Genomic DNA, 20,817 nt, shown 5'->3' on the forward strand with positions numbered 1-20,817 from the left:
CTCCTTCATAACCTTACCTTTGTTCATTTTTTTCAAACCTATCATTTATACACTCAACCTCTTCCATCATTACATGTGATATTTTAAATGTTGAAGCCATACTTGAGTCTTATATAATAAACTAACTCAAAAAGAGCAAAATAACAAACAACGTCATAACAAGTTTCAATCAGTCTCTCTTACTCCTTGGTTGCACCCGAACCTAAACCACCACTCCCTCTTATACACGAACGGTAGCAACAGTGCCACCACAACACCCGCTGCCACCACCTTCCACCGGTTCCATCAGCACCCCAACCTCAACAACCTACTACACACCTCTTCCACCACCCTACCACCCTTTCTCTCGGTTGTTATAGCACCACCGGCAACCACCTTCACCAGCAGCGGCCATTCCTGCCACCGGCAGCAACCAATCGACCCCCCCCCCCCCCTTATTCCCACACGGCAGTAGAAACACAACTATAACGCCTCACTACCACCTCCACCACTTTAACTGCAACATCGTACCACCATCATTAATCGCCACCTATCATCCCTCTACACTCCATACTCTCTGAAGGTAATACATACTCACGTTCACTCTCTACAATCTCATTCTCTTTATTCTTTTTGTATGCAAACAAACACATATATCCCCTAAAGTAGCCTATGCATTTCATTGTGTTCAAGCAAAAAGATAGTGTACGAGATCTCTTCCTGGAAGATAAGCGAGCTTCACGTGTAGAAATGAGCTCAAGACTCTCTAACCTTTCTTTAAACCTTAATACCAAACTAAGTGAGCTACACGTACTTTCCTAAACCTGAGTGTTATGCTTATATAAATGTTTATGCTAAGTTTTCACCTAAACAACACCCTACACATGTACATATTTAAATAATGGTTAAAAATGTAAACACAAACTTCTTATGCATGAAAAATGATTAAAGTTTGGAAAGAACATAAAAATGTTGGTTGAAAGGCGTGATATAATATAAATATGTGTTAAAGAAATCATTTATTGACAAAAAAACGAATTATAAGAGTTTAGAACGTTTATATATATGAGTTTATAAAGAATTGACATAGTTACGAGTTATAAAATTTTACTATGTTTATGTAAACTCATATTGTTAGAAATGGAGTTTTCTACAAGAGTACATAAAGATATTTAGATTTGAATATATATAGTTAAACGTGTAGAAACGGGGATTTTTTGGTTTGTAACAAGATTCTTGAGAAACATATATATATATATATATATATATATATATATATATATATATATATGCCACGAATTTTAGTAAAATATAGACGTTTGAGAAAATATATGAAGTTGGATATAAAAAAATATGGCTTCATGGATATATAAATAGAAATATATGTTTTAGAAAATAAAAAGAATCGGTTTTTGAGGAAGAAATAAGCGTATTTATAGAGTCAAAATGTGTTTCATACTTTCGAGTAAACAAAAATATATTTTTAAAATTCTTCATGTTAAAAAATGCGTTTACATAAGTCTGTAAAGCTTAAATATGATTTTTAAATAGAACTATAAGTTTTATGTTTCTAAAACAACAAATAATAATATTATTTGTAACGACGACGCTTTGTGTCAAACTAGTGATTGTTATATAAATATAATAATTATTGCGAGTTATATGACCGAAAGAGTATATAAGTCGGTTGAAAGTTTATGAACGAACGCACAAATATACTATGTTTTATAATCATAACTAAAAGAAATATTAATTTGAAATAAATATATAGTTTTAATATATATTTATTACTCGATCAATGCTATATATTATGACATAGGCGCTCATAAATATTATATTCTTAATGTTTATATAAGTATATAGGTATTTATTTTCAAAAAGAATATAAAACCTTAACACCAACAGGTCTTACAAAAATTAAACGAAACGTTCGGTTGGTGAAAGCGGCCGACACAATATAATAAATGAAATGCTCGGTTGGTGAAAGTGACCAACGCAATATAATAAACGAAACGCTCTGTTGGTGAATGCGCCCGACACAATATAATAAACGAAACGTTTCGGTGGCGAAAGCGACCGACACAAACTTAATAAACAAAACGACTAGTTGGGTGAAAGTGACTAGCATAAACCGACTTGCAAGTCGATAACAGTAACTAACTGAGCTTACGCATATAGGACATGTGAATGCAGCAGAACTGGGTTTAAACTGAAATTGCTAGCTAATCGATCATTAAACTCACGAGGTGAGTTTCATGGCCCCCTTTTACTATTTTACTGTTTTATTAAGCCGGAGGGGGGGGGGGGGGGCATACACAATTGCTTTTATACACGATAATTAGAAACAAAACACCCAATCCTTATGCGAACATGAGTTGAACTATGTAGTGCTATAAGTCCCTTGCTTGCATACTATAACCATTAGCTAACGGAGTTAGCCACAAGAATATACGAATAGTACTATTGACGTTGACATTTCCCCCTACTGTTAGGTTAGTCGCGCTAACCTCCGATATTGCATCGAAACAGGGTGCGTATATTCCATCCTTGAGATTTGAACAGGGCATAAGGATATAAGTCGTGGTTTGGTTATAGGCTAAGGGTTCGTCATATTAATTCATAGATTTAGATAGTCTACGGAGGATCATCGTATTTGTTTCAATAGATTATCGTATAGTTATGAGCTGATTCAACGTTTTATGAATAACGTGATTTCATATCGAGTCTCAAAACCCGTGAAATCACCAACCACTGTGTTGACTTTTTAAAACGTGTGTTTTTCAGGGAATTAAAAAGCACGTAAGGAATCATGAAGACGGGACCTCAAGGCATAATTAGGATACCTTTTGGAGGGGTTTCGCTTGTATAACCCTATTGATATTTAGGGTCATATACAAGAATCTCAATTTTTTCTTAAACTAATTTATTTAAAAAATGTTATGGTTTTTAAAACTATTGGTATCCTAATGCAACTATGTTGGCGATAATCATAAGCTTACGATATACATGACGTCACGCCCCTCGCGTTTCCGTTTTGACGGGGTGTGACACGTAACCATCCTACAACGTACTTGTTAACTGTCAATGTGTTAAAAGCATGACTGACAATAGGGCCATATGATTAACCGTTGATGTGATAACTGAGTTTCAGGTAATGGTAATCGGGTAGATTGTTTATGTTAAAACAAGACCATACGGTTAACCGTTAATGTGTTAAAAACATGATTAATAACAGCACACCGAACTTGGTTTTCGTATGTATCAATGGCGTGATGTTAAAAACTATTGTCATGATCATACTTGGCTTCTAAACAATTAATCAAACTCGGCTTCTAGTTGAATTGTGTTACTCATTAACTTACTAAATTTTACTCAACGATTAATGTGAAAAATTGTACCTTGAAGAGTTCAAGGCTTGAATTAAACGAGCGATTGGTACTGTGTGGAACTTGGATAAATTGATTGAATAGAAGGTGGAAATTGGCTCAATTGGTCGCTTTTGCTTTAAGTTTTAAAATATCGCAAGATTAAATTAAGCCGCTTTTGACTAGTATTGCCCTAGTAAAAATCGAAAGTCTTTGTTAAGGGTATATGGATTCTTGGGTGAACCCAATTAAGGGAAAATCACCCAAAAGCCGATGCCACTCGGGTTCAAGTTGCTTATTTAGGTTTGATCTTCAGATTTGGTTAAAAAACTCACCCCTAGGTTAAACGCACCTTCCACCCTTATACATTACCAGCACATATACGTGTGGAATCTTGTAGAGGCATCTATTTTTATCCACAAATAGCATATGGTTATCAATTGTTTTCCGGGAAATAAAGAACAAATTATAAAAGATATAGGTGTTAGGTACACAATACAAGTGTTCCTGTTGACGTTGAGTTTCGAATTTATCATTTTTTTTTCTTTTTATATTTTAGAAGTACTTGTGATAATTAATAATATTTAACAATATCGGAACCACTTTTTTTCTTGAATAATAATAATAATAATAATAATAATAATAATTAACAAAATCGCAACTACGATTTAAATAAAATATAGTGGACGATCGTCAAACGTTTAAATTGACAAGATATAAGCATTTTAAAATTGAACAGTCACCCTCATTTGTAAAATTTGTATTTATCTTTAAAATTTGTTCAGTTTTAAAAAAAGGACTCAGTCGATCCAAATTCTTACATTATTCGTAAAATAGTAAATTATTTCACTTACAACATCCAAAATTTTGAGATAGAGAATTAATAACGAAACCCTAAATATGTAAATATGAGGTTAACACTAGTTTAGGTATGATGTATAGGAATGGACTCTCGAGACTCCAATTTATGAGTAAAGGCAAACAAATTTCGTATTTTCCGTATAACGTTTGACAAAAAAATACGATTTCATTGCGAGCATTTTTTTCTTTTTTTCCTTTTTAATGTAATTCATGCATTTGCTTGGGAAAGTGACAAAAGAATGCCAAATTTTTCACTTTTATTTGTTATTTTTTTAATAGAAAATTTATAAAATAGCTTATTTTAGGGAGAAGTTTGAAAATAATCCAATATTGTTGATTATTTCAAAAAATTTATTGAGAGACACACTGGGAGAAGATATAAATTATAAGGGAGCAGAGCAAAGTATTAGAAATATGTAAGAAGCAAACCAAATATGGGAAAATATTGATGGAAAAGGTCATATTTTTTCAAAATATTGAAAGAGCATGTCATATTATTTCTTAACTTTTCTTCTCAAATTACAGTCTTCCAAGACTGTTTTTTATGTTTCCTACCTTGGCCGTATATATTTTCAAATTACAGGAAAATGGGTTTTTTAAAATTCATCTTGGGAGACATATTTAAAAGACATTTGTTCTTAGAAGACGAGATTATTATATTTCTTCTTATAAGATGGATTTATTCTAATTTCATCCACTCCGAAAATATTTATTTAACTTCCGTCTACACTGACATAATTTAATCATTATTCGTCTACATTGGCAAGATTTTAATTAATAACTTTCTTATTATATTTTGACACATCTGTTTATCGTCCTCTTCTTCATCTTCTTCTTCAATTTCTTCAACCTAATTTGATTACAACATGAAATTTGATAATGTTATGGTGGTAATTGGCAAAATAATAATGGAATATGTGACTATGTTCCAATAAACTGTAAACGAGGTGGTGTTAGTCTCGTATAGGCGTGTTTACTACAGATATGGATGAAGAAATTGAAGAAGAAGAAGAAGAAGAGGATGACACATAGTCTCTGAAGAAGAAATACATCTTATAAGAATAAATCCATCTTATAAAAAGAAATACAATAATCTCGTCTGCTAAGAACAAATGTTTCTGAAATGCGTCTCCTAAGACGAATTTTAAAAAACCCACTTTTCTAGAATTTGAAAATATGTACGGGCCGAGGTAGGAAACATAAAAAAGCAGCCTTAGAATTCTGTATTTCGAGAAGAAAAGTTAAGAAATAATATGGGTTGCTCCCTCAATATTTTAAAAAATATGGCCTTTTCCATCAACATTTTCCCATATTTGGTTTATTCCCTACATATTTTTAAGACTTTGGTCTGCTCCCTCATAATTCATATATTCTCCCAATATGTCTCCCAAAAACAAATTTTTAGAAATAATCAACAATTTTAGACTATTTTGGGACTTCTCACTCTAAAATGGGTTATTTTAGGATTTTTTTTACTTTAAAATAGAAAAAGTTTAATTATAATCTTTTTCTTCCAATCAGAGTTCTTAGATTTGTTTGGTTTGTGTCTGTTTCCGTTATAGACAACACACATGCTTTTTAATAAGTACAAGTGAAAATATTAAATATTAATAACAGTACTAATAACAATAAAAATATAAACCATCACATAAATAAAAGAAAATTAGAATACTCATACTGACCAATCACGTACTTTTAAATTTATTTTCAATGTTATTATATACAGACGTAAAATAGGAAAATCCATTACTATTGACTTTAATCAAGTTTTAATTAAATTGAATTTACGGTTCCATTTTGAATTTTGCGTGTAATAAAATTGAAAAACACAAACTGAACTGCATTTATCAATTGTGGATCTAGAAGAAATGTGTAGACGTAGCATGGACTAAAAAAATTTTGTTAGAGGAAAGCCGATACATAAAACGAAGAAGAGATTTTTTTGCTCTAAAAATGTGATTGTCAACAAAGTTGAGGGGTAGCACGAACTACTCTCAACCTATGCTACATCCACCTCTGGAATTTGTTGCTTTTCGTTTTCTATTGTCAATGTTTTGTAAAAATTTAACAAATACGTAACTCAAATATTTTACTTCAAGTGTGTATTAATAAATTAGTTATTAATTTATAAAATTATTTAGCCTCAACTCATTAATTTGGACCCATTTTTTCCGTCTTAAAATGTTCAAGCTAAACTGATAAACCAAAAAAACGAAACTGATTAACCAAAACTAAATGATTCTCAAGAAATTAAAAACCAAAATTACAGTTTTGATTCGGATTTAGCCCAAAACCAAATTAAACTAAACCGAACCGTTAACCTCCATGTTACTAAAACAAGTGGTGTTCAACTTAAGAGCATTCTCAGCACGTTCACTATAAATATGTGAGTGCGTTTTGTAAATTGTATTGTATAGTTACGATTGATTGCGAGTAGAGAACAAATAAAATGATTTGTTTGAAAGTTAATTTGGGCGTTTATTGTACATATTATATAATTTTTTAATATTTTTTGAAGATGATTGTAAATGAAGAAAAGGAAATATAATAATAATAATAATAATATAAAATTTATTATTTAATAAAAAATTATACATTATAATTTTTAGGTAATTATATTGATATGGCAGAGAACATTTGCATCGTGTATCCATTATAAATCCAACAAGTTAACATAAGCCTATAAAGAGTCATCCACCTTCTGGATAATACAACACACCAATCCCCAAACCTCACGTGTCCATTAACTGATTCCTCAAATTCACACCAAACCTGTCGGAGAATCTTCAAAAGCATCCGATGAAGGTAATAGTGAAAGAATCATCAACTATAAAGCCCGCCAAATCAACTCCAGTTACCCGGATATGGAACTCGAACCTCGACTTAGTTGTCGGTCGGATCCATATCCTAACGGTTTACTTCTATCGACCCAATGGGTCCTCGAGTTTTTTCGATTCGGGGGTTATGAAGGAAGCTTTGGCTGGAGTTCTTGTTTCGTTTTATCCGATGGCTGGACGGTTGGCAAAAGACGGCAATGGCAGGATTGAAATTAATTGCAACGGTGAGGGTGTTTTGTTTGTCGAAGCCGAAGCGGATTGTTGTATTGATGATTTTGGGGAGATTACGCCGTCGCCGGAGTTGAGGAAGTTGGCGCCGATGGTGGATTATTCCGGAGAGATTGATTCTTATCCATTGGTTATTACACAGGTGTGGTGGTCGTTAGGTTTGTTTAATTAATAAATTTAAAAAAACAGTGACGAAACTAGAAATTTATGGAAGAAGGTTAAAAGTAAAATAACAAAATATTGTTAAAAAATATTGTTGAAATTTACTAGTGAATTCGAGTCTTCTTGTCGTACTCGAGAAATCAGTGAAAAGAAAAGAATAAAATAATAAGTAAAATTAGAAATAAGTTTTTAAAATTTAAATTTAACCAGGGTAAATACCTTAAATATTTATCCTCTTTAACCACTTCTTATAACCAGGGTAACTTCTATTTGGTTTGGTTTTCAGTTTCGACAAAAAGTATATCTGGTATAGCCAGTTTTTTGTGAACTTTTATATCTAGACATGTTTTCATTTTGTCCGCATATTTTGCGTGTTAGGTTACATGGTTCAAATGTGGCGGGGTTTCCTTAGGGTGTGGATTGCACCATACATTATCAGATGGACTCTCGTCTCTTCATTTCATCAACACATGGTCTGACAAAGCTCGAGGTTTATCGGTCGCGGTCCCACCATTTCTTGACCGCACCCTTCTCCGAGCCCGGAACCCACCTACACCAATGTTTGACCATGTTGAATACCACCAACCACCGTCGAAGATCGCCCCATTGGAAAACGAAAAATCCCCATCTCACTCCAAGTCCACATCAACCGTGATGCTACGCCTCACACTTGATCAGTTAAATCATCTTAAACTAAAGGCAAAAGGCGATGAAAGCGCGCATCATAGCACATATGATATCCTAGCCGCTCATATATGGCGATGAGCGTGTAAATCACGTGGACTCTTAGATGATCAACCAACTAAATTGTACGTGGCTACTGATGGACGGTCGAGATTGAACCCACCCCTCCCTCCTGGTTACCTCGGGAATGTTATTTTCACGGCCACCCCAATCATGAAAGTAGGCGAGTTTGAGTCTGAGTCGTTGGGGGGACACCGGAAGGAGAATCCATGATGAGTTGGCTAGAATGGACGATCAGTATCTTAGATCAGCTATTGACTACCTGGAGACAATATCTGATCTATCAACTCTTGTTCGTGGGCCATCCTACTATGCGAGTCCAAATCTGAATGTAAACAGCTGGACTCGCTTACCGATCTATGACACTGATTTCGGGTGGGGACGGCCCATTTTTATGGGGCCGGCGAGCATCCTCTATGAAGGCACGATTTACATCATACCGAGCCTGAGTGGTGACCGGAGTGTCACGTTGGCGGTGTGCTTAGACTCCGATCATATGCCTTTGTTTAAGGAATGCTTGTATGATTTCTAGCGAAGTAAGTGATAAATTATAGATGCAATAAGGAAAAGAGAAAAAAAAAACAATTTTATGTTTTTATATTTCATTTACTTACTGTTATTTTTAGCATAAGACGTCATAAATAGTATTGACGACTTTTGAGCAATAATATTGGTAATAGTGGATGTCAATTATTTATGCTTTAATAATTGTTATATGGCATGCGTACTGTCAGATATATTACACATATACGAAATTCAAGGAACACATTATATATAATTATCCGATCAATTTCACACAACATTTATATAGAAACATGAATAAAAGGAAGCATGCCGCAAGCGTATGCATGGAATAAAATAGAATTAGAAAAATATTTCACGAACTATTTTTTAAAACTACACAATGTGTGTATGCGGTATATGAGGAAAACAAAATACGTGTATTTGTCGTCGTGAAAATAAACGTTAAAAGTTACGAAAGCGAACTTTTGAAAAATCGTTTAACAAAGAGATTAAATAGTTGTCTAACCAAATTTAGCATTTAAAAATTTAGTTTGTTAAATTTAATAACTACTAATTAAAATATACACATAGAGAAATGAAGTTCACTAAGTATTATAACTATTTAAAGCATTAAAGCATTCAAACTATAAAAAATTGATGTTGTTGATTGACAATTCCTTGTTAACCTCCTTTTCAATCCTAGTACATTTGCCATAATCTCTCTCTCTCTCTTAAAACTGAGTAGACTTTTACAATGTAAGTTTACAAAGATCTTCTAATGTACTTCGCCTGTTTAAATCTCTTATCACCATCTCTGGAGTAAAAAAAAAAATCATGTTGTATACATGCCTATTGTAATATATTTATTTTTATGATGTTTAAAATTCAAGATTACAGGTTACATTCTAGTATAAGCCACCTATATGTTTAAACAATGTGTCGCTCATTTGCTGGATTAATACAACCATAAAATGAGGGGCTTGATCGCTTCGTGATCTAAAGTACACAACATTACCATACGCATTTATGCAGGAGATTGTTTCCCACGTCTTAAACTAATGAAAACAAAAACGAGTTTTCGATAGTAATCTTTTCACCCTATATTTTATTACTCAATATATTTCATTGAATGATGTCAAATGTTTTCTATGATTCTTCCTTAGTTTAGTTTCATAGTTTTAAGCTTTCATGCTTGAGGGGGCAAAATTAAGCATCGAATTACCACTAGCTACTTGTGATGGAATCGATATCACATTTATGTAAACCGAATTCTCAACATTAAAATCACATGTATTCTATAAATAATCTGATTACCTAAATCACATATATTCTAAACATATAGGAAATTCTATCTTTTTTAATAGTAGATTGTCTACTTGAAAATGATTTGACACAAGTGTTTTAATGCGTAACTTATTTGAAAATTTAATAAGTTGTGAAATTTCTAAGACATTATTAATGTAATTAACTTACAATGTATATAAAATGTTCTAATATAAACATCAACAGGCTTCACCACTAAATCAACCATCGATGCTAGTCTGCTACTACTATGATTCCCATGTCCACCACCGCCTATATCACAAGTTCAATCCCGGCAACCTGATAGGGAGTCGATTCGAGAGTGCTAATCTACTATAGAGCAAAGAGACGACACTTTTGAATTTTTTTTTTGCTAGTCATTCATAAAACTCAAAAGGCATCTGTTATGAACACTTATCCAGGCCCGTTTGGCAGCCCAAGTCAAGATAGACAATGCAAGTCAAGAGAATTAATTAGGCCCAACGAATATGAATTGAAGAAACGCCATTGATATAAGGCATTAGGAAGAGAGTATGGCATAAATGAGTATTGTTAGAAGTTGAATCTGGTCTTCTCATCTCTCTTTCTAGAATCTGTTTCTCGTCTCCTTTATTATTGTTTTGATTTCTCATTGTAATCTTTCAATTGAATCAATCGAATGATAGTAGTTACTTCTCAACTCAACTGATTATATCGTTGTCTTAACTTGAGTACACAACAGCATTTTATTTTAGAATGTGTATGTGGTTATTGGTCAATTCTATATGGAACTTAAAGGGTGTAGTGTTAGTTTCAAATGTTGTGTTTTCTTATTTTACTAGTGGGTCTGTCAATCTGGACGTGCTAAGTGGGCTAGAAGACTTGGACTAGTGGGCTGGAGCAATATGGGCTTATGAAGCTAAATGGATTATTGGTTGGAAGACTTGGAGTCTTGATGTGTACAGAAATAACCGGTTCAGAACCGCTTAACCGGAAACCGAACCGAACCGAACCGGTTCGTTTCTCAAACAGGTTTCTATCAAACCAGTTCCCAAATTGAACCAACCGCCGGTTCGTATAGCGGTTTGAGTTTTTTTTTTCAATAAAACTGGTTTAAAACCGACCCGAACCGATCTGGATTAGTCTGGGTGCTTCTGTGCTTAAACCGGTTTCTAAACCGAAAATGGTTTAACCCAAACCAGGTTGGAATATGCAAAAACCAAACCGGTTTGGTTTGTAAAAAAACGGTTTTGTAGACCTCTATAATGGAGTCCATGTCTGCTGATCAGGATACCCAATTAAGTCTCATGACCCGTTTAACAAAATTCATGGGCCATGGGTTGGGTTTGAGGATCCATGAGAGAGAGAGAGAGAGAGAGAGTGACTCGCCATTCATTCACTCGTGTTTGTGATTGTTTCATATTGTTATACGTTTCATTGTGTTGATGATTTGTTCTTGATTGTATTTGCTTCTGTATTCGTTGAAGATTGGTTTGATTAACTGTTTGTGTAATTGGTAGAAGATTTGGTAATAAACCATTACTGAGTATGTCTTTTTGACACTTTATAAAGGCTTACAAACATTACTCCCTTTAAGAGAAATACTAGGACATGAATCATTTATTGCTAATCTATATCTATACTATATAATAAATATAAGTTTTCTATACTCACGTGTCATTCTCTTGTGTATTCTTACTATTTCTTACCACCTCTCTCTCCTATTAATTATACATTAAACATACACATTTTTTAAATTCATTTTGATTTCTATAATAGTTTTTACAAAACGCATTTTATTAAAAAAAAAGTTAGATTTGGTTTTTAAAAATTTTTATAAATTGAGCATTTTTTATTATTTAACTTCTCTAGTATGAATTATATCATTTTTATATATATAAAAGCATTTACAAACATATGAATCGTTTTTGCCCTTAAAACTTACTTGGGTTCATTGTTAAAAACATATGGATTTTTAACTAGACCGACCCGCCTTCTTTTTCTCTGTCCCTATATTGTTAATTAAAACCATATCGAATCTCTTTTACTGCATATTCTTCAACTAATCGAAAGTTTTCTTCCACTGACGATAGGTTCGTTTTGTTCTGATTATATCGGCTATGTTCTCATAATACTATGCTACTTTACTTGTTACCATATTTTTAATGTATCATCTAATGTTATATCGGAAAAAATATTTATAGATTTATGATTTATTTTTAAGTTTGTGAATTATAGTTGCAATTTAACTTTTACTTATTTAATATAATATTCAACTTTGTTTGTCATTCTTTTAAATTGTTCAACCCGTGTAGAACACGAGTACCTAACCTAATAAAAAAAATAACCATTACCTTTGTAATTGACACACCCTGGGCCAGCTCAATGTTCTTGCAGGCCTAAAACTAACTAAAATGTTGAGGCCTTTTTTTTCTTTGCTTTATGCATTTAGCGCTAGAGAGTATATAAGAACTATAAAATATGGATAATATGCACTGATAATGGATATGAAGCAATCCTCCTTAGCTTGTGGTCATCAGTGAGTTAATAATTCTAAAAAAACTCTACTTTCAAAATCTCAAAATACATAACTCTGATTCAAAATAAAGACCCTCTAAAAGTGGAGGCCTAAAACCATGGCTTCATTTAGCTTACCCATGAGACAGACTTGGACACACCAAAAAGATAACAACCAATGGCATTGCATAAAGACTACTTCGAGTCGGTTTAGATGATAAAGACTATGTCGATGACGTATCTGAGCCTATTCGTGATTCTATCTCCTAACGAGCTTTTATTCTTGGTTGGTACTCTTAGGTTTTTGGTTTTCATTAGGTTTGTCAACTATGTTGATAAAGAGCATTGTCATACGATTTTAGCTTTTGAATGTTGACTTGATAGAACGATTTTAACTTTTTTTGTTTCCACCACCACCGTCACCTCTACCGCCCGCCGCCACCATCGCAACCATTGCCACCATCGTCACCATCGTCACCTCCGTCGCCACCACTGCCGCTAACGTCATCTCCGCCGCCACCACAACAGCCGCCATCGTCGCCTTCGCCGCCTTACAGATTATAGGTTTATGAAGAGTTTGAAAATTTATATTATTATTATTATAAATAATATATATATATATATATATATATATAACCAAAAAATAAATAAATAATACATATTATATTATTATTTATATATATTTTTAATTATAAATATATATAAACTGATTAATAAATGGCAAACGAGCTGACCTTGAATCTAAAAAACCACTAATGAGCCGAGCTCGAACTTTAGAAATAAACATAGAAGCGAGTCGAGCTCGAGCTCGTCTCGGCTTGTTTGCACCCCTAGTTGGAGAGAAAAATAAACTTGGTTTATAATAAACAAAAGCGTTTTACCCATCAACTTAAAGAAATGACATATTTTACCCAAAAACTAACTGGGCTAGTATTCGCTAGGTAAAGGCTCAGTGAAGACCAATATGATGAAAGTTGGGGATTAACATAGATAATTTTGTAAGTTGAGTTTAATACCGGCCAATAGAACAAATTTTGATTATTAAAAGGGAATATCTTATAGTTCAGTAACCAAGTTTCAAAAGTGTTTCGATTAGGTCACTAATGCAATTTTTCCCATATCGGGTCAATGAATCTTCAAATCAAGTCTCAACGATTTTTTTGTGTGTTAAGAAAGAAATGGAGGATAATATATGGGAGTCGAAATTTGCAATATATGTAGTTAAATTTAAATAATTTAAAAAGTTAATTATATTAAAATTTAAAAATAAAAAATAAAATTCACATCGTCACTCAACGTTAACATAGAAAAAAAAAAGATAAAAAGATTTTCTATGTGAAACAAAAAAGAAAACGGCTAAAAATATGTTAAAATTTTTAATTTAATAAAATATAAAAGTGACTTAATTAAAACACTTTTTAAAATTGAGTGACCCAATTGAAACATTTTTTAAAATCCAATATTTCTTAATTTGTAGACATTAACTAATTTCGAAAATTAAATAGATATTAACTAGCTGTTATTTCGGGACCATTTCGTCAAGAACAATTAAATTATTGAATTCGTAGTAAGACCACAAATGATTTGATGGCTCGGGTTGAAACACGCATCCTTTGAATCCATATTTTTGAAATAAAGTACACAACTGATATGCTAATTTTATTAAGTAGTGTAGAAAGAATTGAGATTGTTAATTTTAAGTTAAGGGATTTATATAGGTAAACCTAGAAAAAAGAAAAAAAAAGTTTTTTATTCTTCCCAAGCTCAACAGTCCAAAACACTCCCCCCCCTTCACACCCAATGTCTCTTTACCTCACGCAAACTGGTTCGCGGCCACTTGCTCGCAACACCCTGTTGTGGTGTGCATGGCTCGCTCCACTCGCTGAAGCCACTCACTTGCGAACTGAAGAAACGTGGATCTACTCACTGGTAGCAGATCTACTTTCCTCGGGTGTGATTAAACTATTTCACCGATGGTTCTTCTGGATCCGAGTTCTTCCACCTACAAAATGAACAGCGCCGTTACTTACCCCTCAGAAAGGGACAGAGGGGTCCTCTTTGGGGTAACCCTCCGGCGTGAGAATCAGTATCTTTTGGAGAAGATAATAATGTTGTATGTAAGTGAATCTCAAGAGTATTGCTGAATCGCTGAATACCCTTGATGATGTGACTGTGTGTCTTTCTGTAACTGACTGTGAGTGAATATAATTCAATATGATTGAATGTGATATCACTGCTTGTAACTGTCAATGATTGAGTGTGAATGAATGTGTCATCAAAGTGGAGTTGATGCTGTATTTATAGTGCTAGGGTTTCCACTGGTTGGGCTCAGCCTCGTTGGCCTCCTCCAACCGCACTGCGCCATGTGTCCTCTGGGACACCTGGCGCTTTCTCGTTGGTTGTAATCATGTGGTAGCACATGTGTCATGCTGAGTTGTCGACCTTTCATTTGGCAGCTGTCAACATCAGCATATTCTTACTCCTTAAAAAGATGCCTTCTAGAAGATTGTCTGACGTGCACAATCAAGGTTGCCCTAACCCTGATTTGGATAAGGACGAGGTTGATTATGTGCACGTGTGATATGCGCCCATCCTGAGGATGCGCGAAGTCTTCTTTTTATTCTCACGCGCAGATATTTCATGCGCAGGTGTGATATGCACGAGCGTGTGATATGCGCCGCGCGCTGGTGCGCCACGCGCATATGTGACGCGCGAGCATATGTGATGTGCAAGAGCATGCGATATGCGCCGCGCGCATATGTGATGCGCGAGCATATGATGCCTGAGCATGTTTTGTATGCGCCATGCGCCTGGGTTTTGGCTTTGTGCCTTCATAATGTCTTTATCTTGCGGGTTGACCCGCCTTGCTTGGTGTTGAGGCGGGTACATACCTCTTCAAGCCCCCCCAGTCTAATGTGTGTCTTATCTCGCGCGAGCGCGGTAAGATAGATATTAGACTCACTGAATTGTCCTTTTGTAGGGGGTTTTGTCGCTTTCTTGGTTGTTTCCATCGTCGCGCGAAGTTCTATCCATTTGGTTGAAAACGAAAGGTCCAAACACGTGGTTGGTTGGTGATGACGTGCGCCGTAAACGTGTCAGACGTTTCGTGTGCTCGAGGTGCTACAGTTGCCTTTCACGTCCCCTCACAGCTGTCTTGAACACGTGTCGCACTCGCATTGGTTTGTACCTGCGAGTGAGGGCGCGTGTCTGTTCCGTGACAGGTCGGTTACATCTTTTTGTCCCCTCACACAGCTGTTAGGGACACGTGTCGCGCCTTCCTTGGGTTGCCCCTGCGAGTGGGGGCGCTTGGAATCCGATCAGCTGCCACTTTTCTCTCTCCTGGTCCTATAAAAGCAGGCCCTTAGGAAATTTTTATCTTCATCTTCATTGTTTCTAAAATTCAAATTTCTGCTTTCAAATTCTGATTTGAGTGTTTACATCGATTGGAATCCTCGATTATCGGCTATTACAGTTGTATGTCTGATAGTTCATACTCGTCTAGCCCTTCAATCACCTCCGTTGCCTCTCGAAGACGCCGTGTGAAATCTGTGGTGATGTCGACATTGAAGCAAAAAGGAAAGGGGAAGAAGGTTGTTGAAACCACATCGGAGGAAGTAGGGAGGACCAAGGCCACCAAAAGGTGGAATGAAATCCCCTGCAAATTGAAGCAGGCCGATCTCGACAACCTCATCGCCTCTCAGGGGTTTCCCACCCTGTTTGGCTGCATGTTGCCTAGGTCCGGGCAAACGGCGGCGGACCCGCCTGCCGGCTATATATCCCTATATAGCCACTTTTTCACCCACTGCAACCTTCGTCTCCCGATGACAAGGTTTGTGGGTGCACTGTTGAAGTTCTATGGGATTCACATATCCCAAGTCCATCCGTTTGGACTCGTGCGCGTGACTCACTTTGAGTTCATGTGCAAATCCCAGCGCGAGGAACCCACTCCTCGGCGCTTTCAATATTTTTATAAGGCCAAGATCCAAGACAATTGGATCTCTTTTATTCCTCGCAGTCAGAAGGTGAAGTGCTCCACTGTTTCATTCAAGAGCCTTCATGACTGGTCTGAGAGGTTTTTTTACATTAAGGCCGGTGTGATCCCCATCCGTATGACCATGCGCTCTATCACTTCTGCGCCTGCGGATGAGGATGTCCTCAAGAACCCAACTGGCGCATGGGTTAAAAAGCTGACCGCCGAACCATCCCCCGCGAAGAAAATTTGCGAGGAGGCGCTGGTTGGGGTCGGCATGAGCAGGCTCTGGGCCGACAGCGCGCTTGAGCCCGTTATCCAAGTCGACGGGTTGTGTAAGTGTTTTTGTTTTTTTTTTTTTTTTTTTTTGTTGTTGCGCGAACATCGTTCTTTTGCTGATATCATTTAACTTGTCTTTGCGCAGTCACCAAGGATTACATCCTTGCCGCTTATGATGAACATGTGGAGGGCGGCTCCGTCGAACTTGGCGTTGGGGAGGTTGGTTTCCCGGATCGCTTCGATGACATGTTCATCCCAGTGGATCTGGATTTTGACTTTGACGGTGACGCGCCTGGTAAGCCTTCGCAATCCTGCTCATTCCTTTAGAATACCCAAGTTTATTAACAGTTCTGTCGCTTGTTTTTGTAGATGCGCTTGAAAACTACGAGCTAGAGCTCGCGGAAGAGGAGGAGGAGGAAGAGGAGGTGCCTCTACTAAAGCGCAAAGCTAAGGGGAAATCTGGCGCAGGGGCCAGTAAGAAACAGAAGAAAGAGGACACCCCTGTCGCTCATCCCCATGCTCAAACGAAGAGACCTAAGGAAACCACAAAGGTTTCTTTAAGTTCTCTGCCTGTGAGAGTGGGCAGACCTCCTGTCCACTTGAGGTATGGTGCCGTCGCCTCCTCCGTTCGCGCTGCTGAAGAGAGAAGCCGCGCCGCGCCTGCAACAGGTATACTTTGCTTATCTTCATCTGACTGAGTTATTATTAAACCGTTGGTTATTTGAATGATTGCAGAGCCGGCGACGGTAACAGATCAGCCGCAGGCGCCACAAGGTGCTACGGCTGCGCCGGGGACTCCATCGAAGTCCCCTGTTCTACCCTCTGAAAAGGGTAGAATGAATTTTATGGCGATGTTCGACGCGCGAACAGAGTTGCGCCAAGGTAAGTGTTGCACATTTGTCTTCTGAATTTTTCCTTTTGGACTTAGTCATAAACCATTCCTTGTTTATTTGTTCATAGGAGTTGTAGCTGGTACAACAGTTGCTGTTGATACTCCTGGCGCAGCTGCCGGCGCCGCTGGTTCTGGTCCTGCTCCTGCTAGTGCTGAGTCTCCCCTTGTTGGGATAACCAAGGAGCAGGAAACGGTGTTGCGCGCCGAACTGGCGGCGTCGAGACCTCCTTCGCCTCCTCCTGCACGTAGCCCTCCCCGCGAGGCTGGTTTGGAGCCTTCCAGGTCGCAGCAGAAGAGGCCTGTTGAAGGAGACGAGGAGGACGAGGGGGTTCAAGGTGAAGACTCCTTAGGAGATCGCGCCAGCCCTGCGATGCCGCAAGTGTTCGCAGCGCAGACCTCTGGTGGGGCTGGCGCTGACTTTCCTGCTTCATCCCCGCAGGTATGTATTGATTTGTTGGTCCGCTGCGCGTATCTCCCTATAAGTATGTTTTATGACTTAGAACTTTTCTTACATTTTTGCAGGAAGGTGACCACGTTTACCGCCCGAGATGGAATATTAATGAAGAAAGTTCCTTTCAATCCATGGGCGTATGCGAGGACTTCTGGGCTCATGCCGTGCCTCCTACTGAAAGGAGGTATCAAGAGGAGCGCACTCGCGCGGACTTGCTGAACGACCATGTTTTCGCTGGGTCGGCTTTTTTCGCTGCTTCCCAAGAGCTTCGTCGTGATTATATTAAAGTACGCGACGCTCTTGTGGAAGCCCAGCGAGAGGCTAAGGTGGCCGCCTGGAACCTGTCTGATGCTCGCGCGCGAGCTGAGAAACTCCAGGCGGAGCTCAGTGAAAACCGAGCAAGTGCCAACACCGCATACATCAAGCGCGGGCATGAGCTCCAGGCTGCGCGGGAGAAGCAGCAGTTGGCGGAGGCCGAAGTTGCCAAGTACGCGCGCAGAGTGCGTGTCTTGGAACAGCAGGCCGAGGCGCGTGACCAAGCTATCATCAAGAGTATTACTGAGAAATCATCGTTGGAGAGCGAGGTTGCGCGCCTGAAAAGGGATTTGGCGGCCGCGCAGGCCGATAGAGATGAGGCCTTGGCCACGGCGGCGTCCAGCCAGGAAGCACTTGGTGCTGCGCAGGCGGAGAAAGAAAAAATTTTGGCAGCAGCAGCGTCTGACAAGGAGGAACTAAAAAAGGCTAAGGAAACTGTTGAGTTATTAAACTCTCAGGTTCCTGCCCTCGAGACGTCTGTTGCTGGCCTCGCGCAGGATCGCCAATGGCTGGTGTCACAGGGCATGGCTCGCTGCGCTTTGGCGATGAAATATTCCGCCGAGTTTCAAGCCCTTGTGATGGACTGCAATGCCGCCGCGCGTTTGGTGGGCCGAGCTGAAGGGTTTACGGATGGGTATGAGTATGGCATGTTGAGGAAGAACCCATCCGAGTACCCTTACAAGTTCGATGCGGCCTGCGCGGACATGGCCGCGGTGGGGGAAAAATATATGAATACTCCCATCCCCATCCTTATGCAGGTACCTTGATCTTAATGAGTTTTATTTTACTAACTTTTCTAAGTGTTTGTACTCATTACTTTTCTAATGATTTACAGATAGCTGCGCTTGCTGACCAGCCCGACCTCGGCGCACTAAAGAAGTTGCTTGATGATTGCGAGAGGGCTGGTGGCGATGATGGTGGCGCGGGGGATGTTGCCCCTGCCAGCGGCTCTGGCGCGGCGAAAGAATCTGCTCGTGACACCGTTGTGATCGAAGACTCCAATGAGGAGGAAGAACTTGACTATGGTCAGTTCGGAGATGAAGAGCAGACCGCGCCAGATGCTGCGCGAGATGATGAGGATGATGAAGCGGCTGACGTCGACGTGGAGACTTGAGAAGCCCTTCATCAAATTTTGTATATTTATCTTTTATACTTGTAGTTTGTAACTCATCATACTTGTAAATTTCGATCCAATGAAATGAAACTTGTTATCTCCTTTTCGTATCTTGCGCATTTCCATTCATCTCTTCATGTTTGGTTGTATAGATATAAGATATGCTTGAACGTTAAAATAAGAACAAGGTTGTAAGGAAATTATTCACTTAACCTCTGTTCTATTTTGTTTGTGGCTCTCGCAGTATCTTGCTCATGCTGACATGCGCGCTAATTTTTCGTTATTTCTTTTTCGCGCGTTGTTGTCACGCGGTATGGAAGTATGAGTTTAGCCATTACATGTCAGCTTGTGTTACTCAGATATCCACTATGGTTCCGCGCGCTGCCTCGACCTGAGACCTTAACATGATATGGCATGTAGTTTGCCTTAAGGATTTTTATGATCAGGTTGCGCGGGGTGTAAGATGGATGTATGTGAGTGTTTTGAGCTAAGGCTCTTTGTTTTGGGCTAAGGCCCTGACGATTTTAGAGTTAAGACTCATTAACGTGTTTGAGCTAAGGCTCGTAATTTTGGGCTAAGGCCCTGACGTTTTAGAGTTAAGACTCGTTAACGCATTTGAGCTAAGGCTCGCGCATGTATGTTCTACTTCGCTTTATTTTGTTTTGAAGTCAATATAGTGTTGTCATATTGTTCCAATTTAATAAAGGAAGTGTGAAACATGTATGCAAAGGTAAGAGAACCAATATTGAAAGATAGCGCGACAAATATTGAAAGATAGCGCGAATCATCATTAATGATGGCTTAAAAGCCTTGATTACAAATTTGAACTTTTTACATGAAGCATTTTCTAAGTTGTGCCGCGTTCCACGCGCGCGGTATCTTTTTTCCGTTCAAATCTTTTAAAGCGTACGCGCCTTTCCCCAGATCTTCTGAAATTTGATAAGGTCCCTCCCAATTGGGGGACATTTTTCCTGGGGGTATTGCGCGACTAGCTTCATTGTTTCGAAGGACAAAATCATTTTTCTTGAAGTGGCACTCTTTAACGCGCTGATTATGATATTTTTCCAGCTTTTTCTTGTATCTGGCTTCATTAATGATAGCCGCTTCTCTGCGCCCTTCAAGCAAGTTAAGGTCCAACCTTCTTTCGCGGTCGTTATCAGTTTTGCCCATCATGAGTACCCTATGGGATGGGCATCCAATTTCCGCTGGGATCATAGCCTCTGTCCCATAGGTTAGGCTGAACGGGGATTCGCCATTGCTAGTTTTGCTTAATGTCCTGTGCGCCCACAGGACATTAGGTAACTCTTCGACCCAAGAA

The 20,817-nt window shown here is 38.0% G+C and overlaps 1 pseudogene; it reads left to right on the plus strand.

Annotated features, from left to right (window-relative positions):
* Window positions 1-6,995: 6,995 nt before the first annotated feature.
* On the plus strand, window positions 6,996-8,746 carry LOC143589830 (shikimate O-hydroxycinnamoyltransferase-like; annotated as a pseudogene).
* Window positions 8,747-20,817: the final 12,071 nt, after the last annotated feature.

The sequence above is a fragment of the Bidens hawaiensis genome, unplaced genomic scaffold, assembly GCF_021521415.1.
Source record: "Bidens hawaiensis isolate Kalapana, Puna unplaced genomic scaffold, B.hawaiensis_p1.1 tig00037861_1, whole genome shotgun sequence".
Classification (NCBI taxonomy): Eukaryota; Viridiplantae; Streptophyta; class Magnoliopsida; order Asterales; family Asteraceae; genus Bidens; species Bidens hawaiensis.